The sequence below is a fragment of the Thamnophis sirtalis genome, unplaced genomic scaffold (genome assembly GCF_051295495.1).
Source record: "Thamnophis sirtalis isolate CommonGarterSnake01/CBP01778 unplaced genomic scaffold, rThaSir2_p1.2 scaffold_7, whole genome shotgun sequence".
Classification (NCBI taxonomy): domain Eukaryota; kingdom Metazoa; phylum Chordata; class Lepidosauria; order Squamata; family Natricidae; genus Thamnophis; species Thamnophis sirtalis.
In genome coordinates this window covers 67,334,461-67,345,657 of record NW_028261387.1, presented here as the reverse complement: position 1 = coordinate 67,345,657, position 11,197 = coordinate 67,334,461, and the positions used below count along the sequence as shown (strand labels likewise).

The 11,197-nt window shown below is 39.3% G+C and overlaps 1 protein-coding gene across 1 annotated transcript in view; it reads left to right on the top strand.

The window, feature by feature from the left end:
- Nucleotides 1-1,014: 1,014 nt before the first annotated feature.
- Nucleotides 1,015-11,197, top strand: part of DLGAP4 (DLG associated protein 4) — a 399,144-nt gene continuing 388,961 nt past the window's right edge. The window contains exon 1 of the mRNA XM_014053169.2: nt 1,015-1,310. The gene's annotated coding sequence lies outside the window, so the exon portion shown is untranslated. The remainder of the gene's footprint in view (nt 1,311-11,197) is intronic.

The following is an 11,197-nucleotide window of genomic DNA, read 5'->3' as shown; positions in this document are numbered from 1 at the left end:
GATAGGGTTTTATTTTTCACAGCCTGCATAATACAAAAATAAAATTATCTTCCAGAATAACAATATGGTCAACATGGTTTACACCTTAACTGAAATATTTTTAAAAAAACATGTGCAAGCCTTTGCACACACACACACACACACACACACCACACAAACTGCTATGTATGTAATGGAATAACAGTAAAGTTTTACCTCACAATTCCCACAATTATTTCAAAACAAAGGAAATTGAGGAGGACAGTCTATAATTCCCCATCTTGCAAAACAAAGGCAGGGAAATGCCAGAAGTTATTGTCATGGTCATTATTGCTAATTTGCCAAGCTGTCATTCTCTACTCTATGAAACAGGATCAACAATAGGAGATATTCTCCCACCCTGCCCAAATCCTCCACAAACAGCTATTGTTTATCTCCAGTAAGGTTTCACCTGCTGACGGGGTTGTCTTTCATTTCAGCCTGTCAGTCTCACCCCAGTCATGACAAAGCCTTTGTGGAGCAAGGCCTGTCTGTCGCCTGCCTTCTGATCTTTTTCTACCCCTGCTTGATAATAAGTTCCTGAGTTCCTTAAGATTTTCCTCGTGTTAATGTGATGCAGGTTTCAGATTTCAAGATGCACGAGAATCGGATACACAGCCAGAGAAATAGCTATGCCCCTGCTCTTTCCAGTGCCCCAGTTTTCCCTGTGTATATATGTATGTATGTGGTGTGTGTGTGTGTGTGTGTGTGTGTGTGTGTGTGTGTTTCCAATATTCCAGAGTCCTGTACAAATCCAGATCTGGTTTTAAAACCTGCTTTTCCCTTTCATTTTCTTCTTCTGCCTCTCTCTCTCTCTCTCTCTCTCTCCTCTTTCTTTCTTTCTTTCTTCTTTTTTTCCCATCTCTGCGTCCCTCTCCTCTCCATCCTTCCCCCCTCCCAACCTTTCTGTGCTGTGCTCTCAGGGGGATGTCAGCACTGCTGCAGCATCACTAACAGGCTCATCCAGAAGGTTGGGAAAGAGGGAGAGGCGGAAGGGGGGAGAAAAAGCTGAATGAATGGGCATCGCACCAGTGATCATTATGGGGAGAACGGCGGCTGTTGCACAGAGAGGCGGATTTTTTTGAAGGAGGAGCAAAAGTGTGTGTGTGTGTGAATATGTGTGTGTATTGATAGTGGTGGTGGTAGGGAGGACAGAAGACAAGGAGAGGAACAGAAGAGTTGCCACAACAATTCACACCGGTCTTCATCACAAAGCTTTCTTTGGACAACTACGCCATGGCAAGAAGGTAGTGTCAGCACATGGGTAGCCGTCTCTTCCACTGACGCCCCAGGTGAGTCCGATGCAGTCTTCATTCTTATGATGCCAAATGTTGGGAAGCAAATGAGGGGGGGGGCTTCACGTGATACCTTTACCTCTGCCACTGTTTGCTTTATGAGGGGAAAGGATGGAAGCTAATGCTGCTAAAGCGTTTTGCCTGCTTGGAACAGGAGGAGGGATAAATCAGGGAGGGTGCTTGTAGAGTGGCACACCTTTGTCATCTTACTTCCCTTTTTGTGCAACCCCCTCTCCCCCCTCCCTCTGGTGTTTCCCACAGGCAACTTAGCGTGTTGTTGTGATACCCTCAGATCAGCCTGGGTAGTTCTGGTTCCTCTTCACTTCTTAGACCTTGAAACGTACCTGCTTGCCTTGCCAGCCTCCACTTCCTAAGAGCCTTTATGAGAGGAAGGAGAAGCAATTGTCATTCATGTGGGGGGGAGGGGGTGCAGGAGGGAGAGAATGGTGGAAAATAATGTGGAGAGGCAGGGAGCCATTTCACGCTATCCCGCTTGGCAGCAGGATTCGAGTGTTTGGTGTTGCTATTGATTTTATGCGTCACGGAGTCAGATACCATGGTGATGGGCAGGGGCGAGATGGGTGGGTGGTTCGCGTTCAGGCCCACTAAGTTAGCTTGAAATAACAGCCAGGCACAAATGTGGGCAATGTCATTCTGCCATTGGCAGGTGGCAGAGTCGGAAGGGTCTGGACTGCTTTTGGACAGCCTCAGAAATGGCCCTTACCGAGTGAGGAGCTGTCAGAACAAATCAGCGAAGGCACCATTTATTTATTATGAGTTCTACAGCTTGCTTTCCCCTTGGAGTGATGCTCTTCTAGCCAGAAAACAAGAGCAGCAATAACATCCACAAAGAAAAGAAAGGAAAAGAAAAAAAACTTACGAATAGACCAGGTAGTTAACTACTGTCTGCCTGCAGAAGAGAAACATGTGTCCTGGGGTGGGGTGGGGGCAGAGAGACAACTAAGGAAAAAAATTGCCAACTCACATGGAAGAGGCTCGTGTTTAAAGCTTTGTGCTGATCAACTTGGTCATATTCTGCAGTCTTCCTGAATCTGCACCCAAAAAGCAATGCACTGATTTCATGAGTGGTCACTGTAGTTATATGGTTTTCTTTCTACCTCTAAAAAAACAAAGAGACATGTGTGCTGTGACAATGGGAAGCTTGACTTCAGTGACAGGTAACAATGCCTGGGTTTGTGGTGCATCTGTGTAATGACTAAGTAAACCCGTAGTGGCTGACTCGTGTGTGGAAATGTGAGAAGGATCACTTTGTCTAGTTTGTGTGTGTGTGTGAGAGAGAGAGAAAGAGTGAGAGAGAAAGGAAGGAAGGATGAGAGCATCCTGTTGCAAGAAGAGAGAGAGTGTGTGTACATGTGCCAAATCTACATCAGCCAGTGGCAATTCCATTCCATAACTTGTAGCAATGATTTGGGATGATAAAGCGCACACATTGCTTTGGCAGAGACTATCCTTCATCCATACATATTTCAAATAATTTCATTGACATTAGCATGAGCAAAGGAAGAGAAGAAAACGGAAGGTAACTTTCTGAAATGAAACAGGAAAATCTCCTTTATTACATTATCATTTGGGTGCTCATAGACTGATTAACATGATGAAACAGATTAGGAAAGACAGGAGGAAGTTTTAGGTAGCCTCATGCCTGCATTCTAGCCTGATATGCTTGCCTTAAAATGACCTTGAGATTGCCTACCAATCATCCAGGGGCTTCTTGGATATGAAAAATCATGGAAGTACAAGCTGAAAGGCAGAGTGTTCCTAAGGGAAGAAGTTTGAAATATCTCAGCAGATCCTTTTCATAATTGACAGAGAGTTGGAGAAAAGAGCCAGAGTGGCACAATGAATTCAACAAGGTTTTATATTGATAATTTTATTCTTATGGATTTCTCTTATTTTTTCCATTCTACATTCCTGTTTGCATCTGGAAAGGATGCAAACAGCCCTTACTCTGCATTGCAAAATATCATGTGATCTCCGTAGTTGCTGAGTAGCCCAAGTGGCTGCTTACTAAAACAACTAAGAAGTGCAGCACAAGACCACTGAATTATTTCCTGTTTTCGTTATACTCAGCTTGCCTTGGATTTTGCTATGGGAATCTTACAGCACATGCTGTGGTATATGGAGATCAGCAGGGAGCGCTGTGGTGTAAAATGCCACTTTTTTTCAACAGAGAAGGAACCAAAGCTGGTGGCAGAGACACAGACTGTGCTTTGCAGGTGGAGGTAGTGAATGTATAATTCAATAACTTCTTTCACATGCATCGAAAATTCCTATACGAATCTCTTCTCTGCATTATGACCCTCTTGTCTGGTGGCACTACTGGCTGGTGGTGAACAAAGACCACAGCTTGATAAAGAGTAAAACTCAATGTAGGAAAGTGGTATCTCCCAAAACTTAGTTGCGGTTTTGTAAAAGAGCAGCTTATAGATTCTGAAAAGACTCCCATAAACATCACAGTTTCCTTCTAGAATCAAATACAAATAGGGCAGAGTTGGCTAGAGAACCTGCACTAAGTTAAGCACATGATAAAAAAAAAAAATTGCTTTGCCAAATAGTAATGTCATGTCACAAAAACAAAATCTTTATTTTGGTCATATAATGTGTCTTGTGGTTTTCTAGTGATGTCATGCTATTCTCACAGAACTGCAGATACTGGGAAGACACTATTATTTTGCAGAGCTACATCACAGATGCATGATTAATTTGTTAAAACTATATTTTCATCTTACTCCCACCCCTCAATCCCTGACTCAGTGGTGGGTTCCTACTGGTTCGGCCCAGGTTGGCCAAACTGGAAGTGGTTTGCCAGTTCCAGCAACCCAGGCCTGCCACACTCCCGAACTGGTCCTCTGGGCAATGCCGTAGGTGCCACCATCTTGCTTTTTGCTTCTGTGCAGGGCAATTTTTATTGCATTGCACATGCACGCACAGCATACATCAATCGCGCCCAGGGCGCAGCCACAAGCAAACCGGCAGTAGTGACTGCTGGAACCCACCCCTGCCCTGACTTCAGTCATGTTTTAGTGTCATGATAATTCTGTTTGTCTTAGAAGACTTATGATGAGACTTTGAGCTGAATAGGAAGTTTTACTAGTTTCCCTCATCTGTACCAAACCTCAAAATAATGAACTATATCAGGATTGTTTAGCAGTCAGAACAAATTGCTCCCACAATAGGTTATCCACAGTGCTCTCCCCGTTTGGCCAATCATTCAAGTAGCAAAGCCCAATGCAAGCTTTTAAACAGGCCTTCACACATGAATAATCAGAACTAGTAAGGAAGACTTTCAAAGCAGAAAACAGGTCAGGATTTATTCTCCCATCTATCTACATGATTTATTCATTGCATTTTCATCTATATTTGATCCAGATCAGATATATGGGGAAAAAACCTTGATTCCACACACACCCCGGGGGGGGGGGGTAGACTTCTTTACAAAGCTTCCACAAAAGGGATACAAAAGTGGTGCTCAGCCCAAAAGTAATTGCTATGAATCCCAATCAAGTAACAAAAATTAAGTTTTTAGTACAGTACTTTGTACTAGAAAGATAACCGAAGTCACTAAGAACAGTGGACAGTTGACTGCAGTAGGGAGGAACAAAGCTTCTTTACTTCAATTATCACTTTAAAACTCCTTTGTTTTTAACCACACATATACCAGCGTCTCACGGACCAGCCAGCCACTTTCAAAATATGAATAGCGATGGCAGCATTGATAATCCAGCCAATTTCAAAAGCATCCGGTAGGGGAAAGGAAGGGAACTCTGGTTTAAGGATTATATAGAATGTAGTAGTCATCTTCAAAATTGATTTCAAGTGCAAACCACTATTTGCAGATCCTCTTGAAAATAGAGAAAATCAAATATATGGCATTACAGTGGGTATGTGCGCATGAACAAATGTAATTAGTGATGTTCTGTGTTCTAAATTCATATGTCCATCATAATGCCTCCCCTGTGTATTTCTTTGATCATGACCTTGATTTTGTAAAACAAGATTTTTTTTCTCTCTCTCTGCATCTGGGACCAGCTACTATTGTGCAAATTAACACTAGCTAGTTGTATTAACTTCAACAGAATTATGCAGGTATACAAAAGAAAGATAATTGATTCTCTAATACCAGGAGTATATTTTGTGCAAAGATACATGTCCAGCCTTTTGAGCCTTTAAAATGAACAAATTGGCAGAGACGTTGGAAGGGAAATTCACTTCCTCTGCAAGGAAATAGCCAAATGCTTTATCCATGTGTCTGTTAAGGTTAGACGTCCAAGAGAATGTTTCAGAAACAGATGTTGCTGAGCACTATGCTGTGTTCCATGCTTTGATCTACATCTGAAATAAGGTAATGAAATTTCTCTAGATATTTAAGATATATTAAACAATTTACCATCTCAAAAAGAGAAATGGTCCATCAGCTTTAAAATAGGTGAGTTATTGAGCATAAGAGCTACTGTTCAAGGCAGATGCTTTGTAAGTTGACCCTTCCTTATTCAATCAAGACTGCAGAAGGTTCCAGCCTGAAACTGAACATAACTTCTGCCCAACAATGCAGACTGGTCTTCTCAGTCTGGTGACCTCTGGGGAATCTTGTACTGTCATTGCTATCATTCCCTGTATTAGTTCGATAGGAATCAACAGGTTGACAGTATAGTAAATTTCATACTCTCCATGAAACTCACAAAATTATTTTGAACTATTCGCATCTTAGCCTGATCTACTTACATGATTGCTGTGAGCATAAATGGTTGTGGAAGAGTCAAGTCACTACCTTGAGTTATTGTAAGAGAGAAAGGAAACACAGTAGGTGATATCAATATTTGTGATGAAATTAAAGAATTGGATCCAAATCCATGTTCCCTAACCTGTACAGGAACTCAAATTAAGGTAGATGGCTGACCAAATCTTACTTCAACATCACCATTCTGAGCAATGGTTCTTCAGTCTAACTCTTCTCACTCGCCAGCCCATTTGGGATCAGTGTTATAATTACAAGACATTCTCCAGCCAAGAAAAGGCTTTACTTGATTTCTAAAAACAATGGAACCCTGTTTCTTTTGTTTTCTCTTCCTTGCTATTTTTCTGGAATGAAGTTATTCAGGAGAGATAAGAGTGATAAACCTTGCCTGGCTAACAATCTGTGAACCAGCTCAAGTCTTTTTCAAGCGCTCTCTCACCTGGTATCCTTTACCTGGTGGGATTAAGTTGCAGCATTTGCTGTGCCTGCCCTATTTCCTTCATCCCTGCAGGTATAATGAGGTTCCATTGAATGGATCCTTCCTTGAAGTTTCTCTCTGTTTTGTCTTACCACCTTCTGTATTATTATTATTATTATTATTATTATTATTATTATTATTATTATTATTATTATTATTATTATTATTATTATACAATTGTATCACAGCGGCCAGTTGTTTCGCCGGATTTGGCATTGGTTACTAGTCGGGCCCCACCCAGGGGCCTAGGACGTCGTAACGTATTTTCGTAATATGCGTGCAGATCCAAGCAGTGCGGCTTTTTGCATTTGACTGATGGTGATTTTGTCAATTTTTAACTGTTTTAAATGTAATTCCAGTGCTTTTGGAATAGCACCCAGTGTGCCAATTACCACTGGAATTACCACTGCTGGTTTGTGCCATAGTCGTTGAATTTCGATTTTTAAGTCCTGGTATCTTGCGATTTTTTCATGTTCCTTCTCGGCGACCCTGCTATCACCTGGTATTGCGATGTCTATGATTGTGACCTTATTTTTCTCAACCAGTGTGATGTCTGGTGTATTATGCGCCAGTATTTTGTCGGTTTGTATACGGAAATCCCACAAGATCTTGACCATCTGATTTTCAGTGACTTTTTCAGGCTGATGTTCCCACCAGTTTGTTGCTGTTTTAATATTATAATTTTTGCACAAATTCCAATGGATCATTTGTGCTACTGAATTGTGCCACAATTTATAATCAGTCTGCGCGATTTTTTTACAGCAGCTGAGTATGTGATCAACAGTTTCATCAGCTTCTTTGCAAAGTCTGCATTTGGCATCATCAGAGGATTTTTCGATTTTGGCCTTAATAGCATTTGTGCGGATAGCTTGTTTTTGCGCAGCCAGGATTAGTGACTCTGTTTCTTTCTTTAATGTACCTGTTTTTAACCATAACCAAGTTTGTTCACTGTCCACTTTATCTTTTATTTTTTCCAGAAATTGACCATGCAGTGCTTTGTTCTGCCAACTCTCCATTCTTGATTTTATCACATCTTTTCTGTATTCTTGTTTTGTCTGTTGGGCCTTCAGTAGATTTTTGTTCTTTACTTCGATTAATTGAGTGTCTTTTAAATAATCAGCCAGTGCATGTTTTTCTTCTTCAACTGTTTGCTTCACTTGTAATAATCCTCTGCCACCTGATTTTCGGGGCAGATACAGTCTATCAGTATCACCACGTGGATGTAAACTGTAGTGCATTGTCATTAGTTTCCTGGTTTTTCGGTCCAAAAGGTCCAAATCAGCTTGTGTCCAGTTAACTATGCCAGCTGTGTATCTTATAACTGGTATTGCCCAGGTATTTATGGCCTTGATTGTATTTCCACCATTCAATTTAGATTTCAAAATTTTCCTAACTCTGTTGGTGTACTCTCGCCTGACAATAGTTTTTACTTCTCCATGATTGATGTTATCCAACTGCAGAATGCCTAAGTATTTGTAGGCTTCATTTTCTTTGCATTTAATTAGTTGGCCATTGGGCATTTCAATTCCCTCAGATGCAGTGATTTTGCCCCTTTTTATGGATACAGTGGCACATTTTTCCATGCCAAACTGCATTGAAATATCGGTGCTGAATACTCGGACTGTATTTGTCAATGATTGGATTTCTATTTCTGACTTTCCATAGAGTTTCAAATCATCCATATATAGTAAATGTGAAATTTTTTCAGCTTTTTTGGCTGTTTGGTAGCCTAATTTCATTTTTTTAAAGATTACTGATAGTGGGATCATTGCGATGATGAAGAGAAGAGGTGAAAGTGAATCACCCTGGAAAATTCCTCGCTTGATATTAACCATTCCGTAGCTCTCATTCCCTACTGCCAACTCAGTTCTCCATTGTTTCATTGCCTTATCTTTTATTTTTTCCAGAAATTGACCATGCAGTGCTTTGTTCTGCCAACTCTCCATTCTTGATTTTATCACATCTTTTCTGTATTCTTGTTTTGTCTGTTGGGCCTTCAGTAGATTTTTGTTCTTTACTTCGATTAATAGATGTTCTTGACTTTCTTTTAAATAATCAGCCAGTGCGTGTTTTTCTTCTTCAACTGTTTGCTTCACTTGTAATAATCCTCTGCCACCTGATTTTTGGGGCAGATATAGTCTATCAGTATCACCACGTGGATGTAAACTGTTGTTGTTGTTGTTGTTGTTATTATTATTATTATTATTATTATAATAAAGTAATTCTGTAATAAAATTAAGTATGCTAGCAAGGAAAAGCATTACAGTTAATTTTTAAAAAGATTGAAGGGAAAATAGATGAAGATAAAACCTAATAATGGCTTACAACTGGAACATTAAAAAAACTGAAGGCTTGATTTTGGCTACTCAACAGTAAACTATTTGAATGAATGCAATCAAAGTTAGAATTGAAAAATCATCAAATGATTTTTAAAGTACAGATTGTACAAAGAAGCAGAAGAGATACTAGATCATAGCTCATGTAAGAAGATCACACAAACAACAATGTAAGTTGCCAAAATAATTCATTGGAACATCTGTAAAAAATTATCAGATACCTATAATGAAAAACTGGCCAACATGTAGAGTTGAAATAGTGGAAAAAATGAGCAGGTTAAAATATTGAGGGATTTCCAGATACAAAAACTGATACAGACTTAGCTCATATAACACCAGATTTAATTGCTATCAAAAAAGAGGATAAATTATGTGGCAATACCAGTGGATGGTAAAAGAGAAAGAATAGGAGAAGATCAGAAAATACCAAGATGAGAAAATCAAAATTGAAAGATAATGGCATAAACTGAGCGCGATGATCCCAGTAGTGATTCTAGTACATTGGATGCATCACACACACACACACACACACACACACACACACACACACACAAACAAACACAAACTTGGATGGCACATAGAACATCTATACTTTGACAACATTTCCATCTGCCAGTTGCAAAAGGCCACACTGCTTGAATCTGCACATATACTATACCAATACATTACAGCATCTTGGATTCTTCACAAGAACTTGATGCATATGAAGGCCAGCACCAACTAAGGAACTGGTAGCTATGATTTTGCATTGTTGTTAACCAATAATAATAGTTCAAGAAACAATAATCTGCCTATCCCGGGTCTTTGGAAGGAAATGATAAGTGGATAAAATGCCAAATCTAGTCTAGACATCTGGCTGACTGCAATGAATCAAAATAAAGGGATAGTCTTTCTTGAGTATCCCCATATCTGGGTGTGAAAAACAATCCTAAATAAATCACCTATCTGTATAGCAGTTCCCAACATTTTTAGGCTTGAGAATAGTACAGACATACTCTTTTCACTAATGCATAGACCTGTTCCAATTTAATAAATGTCCTGAAGTAGAATACATTTAGAATCCATTCTGAACAAAGTTGTAGTAGTATGTCATACATGCTCCATTTAGCAGCTTTGTTTGATCAAAGATATTGATGAGAAACTGTTTTGTATTCAGTTTGAAAATAGCTTGTATCACTTTTGGGAGAAAATCCTTGTTATAAAGTCTTTTCTCAGATTGCACTTTCATTTACATTTCCAAAATCTAAAGAAATGCACATGTTATTAACGTTTGAGATCTTTGGGAAGACAGACTTGGAGATTTGCTCCAGATCCACTTCCATTTTCCAATAAATGTTTAGCGAATTCAGGGCCTCTGTGTACTATATAATTAATACTAGGTCTAAAAACAAGATCTATGATTTCCTTTTAACAAACCAGTATCACAATTGATTGCTTCTACTGTTTTAATTTTACTCTATTCTGCCAGCTATTCCCATGTCTGAAGAGATAGTTCAGTTTTTTTGTATAATAAATAAAATATAAACTCGTCCCTTTTTTAGTTTCTGTGTATGAGATATTTAAGATACTATAGCATATTTCTTCAAGTGTGTAAAAGGGTTTCTGACATCAGCATATTCTGGAGTAGGAGGTGTTCTGTAGTTCCTTCTTAAATAGCTAAAATCAGCTGCTAAGGTTATTTTGAAATTACCAATTGCATAAATATTTATATTTATCTCTAGAGAAAGTTTTTTTTTTACAAAGAATAGGTAGTGCTCAACTTACCACAGTTCACTTAATGTCTGCTTGAAGTTACAACAGCTGTGAAAAAAGTGATATATGACCATTTTTCACACAACCATTGCAGCATCCTCATGGCCATGTGATCAAAATTTGGATGCTTGGCAACTGATTCATATTAATGATGGTTGCAGTGTTCCAGAATCACGTGACTGCAACCTTTTGGCAAGCAAAGTCAATGGGGAAGCCAGATTTACTTAACAGTTGTGTTACTAACTTAATAACTGAAGTGATTCATTAATAACTGTTGCAACAAAGGTGGTAAAGAGGAGCAGAAACTCACTTGGCCATAGAACCTTTGGACTTAATTGTAGTCATTAGTCAAGGACTACCTATACACACCTGCCCACCAAAACTTGGTTATCTCCCCACAGTAGTTGCTTCTTATACCATTCAGCAGATAGTAGCAAAATGCTCTTATTATATGTAGTAACTTTCTGTACAGTCCTTTTCTTTCCATTTTAAACACCTGTTGACAGCATGCTATGAAAAGAGGAATCTGCTTGCACAAGAAATGCTTGCTTGGATTGTTTTT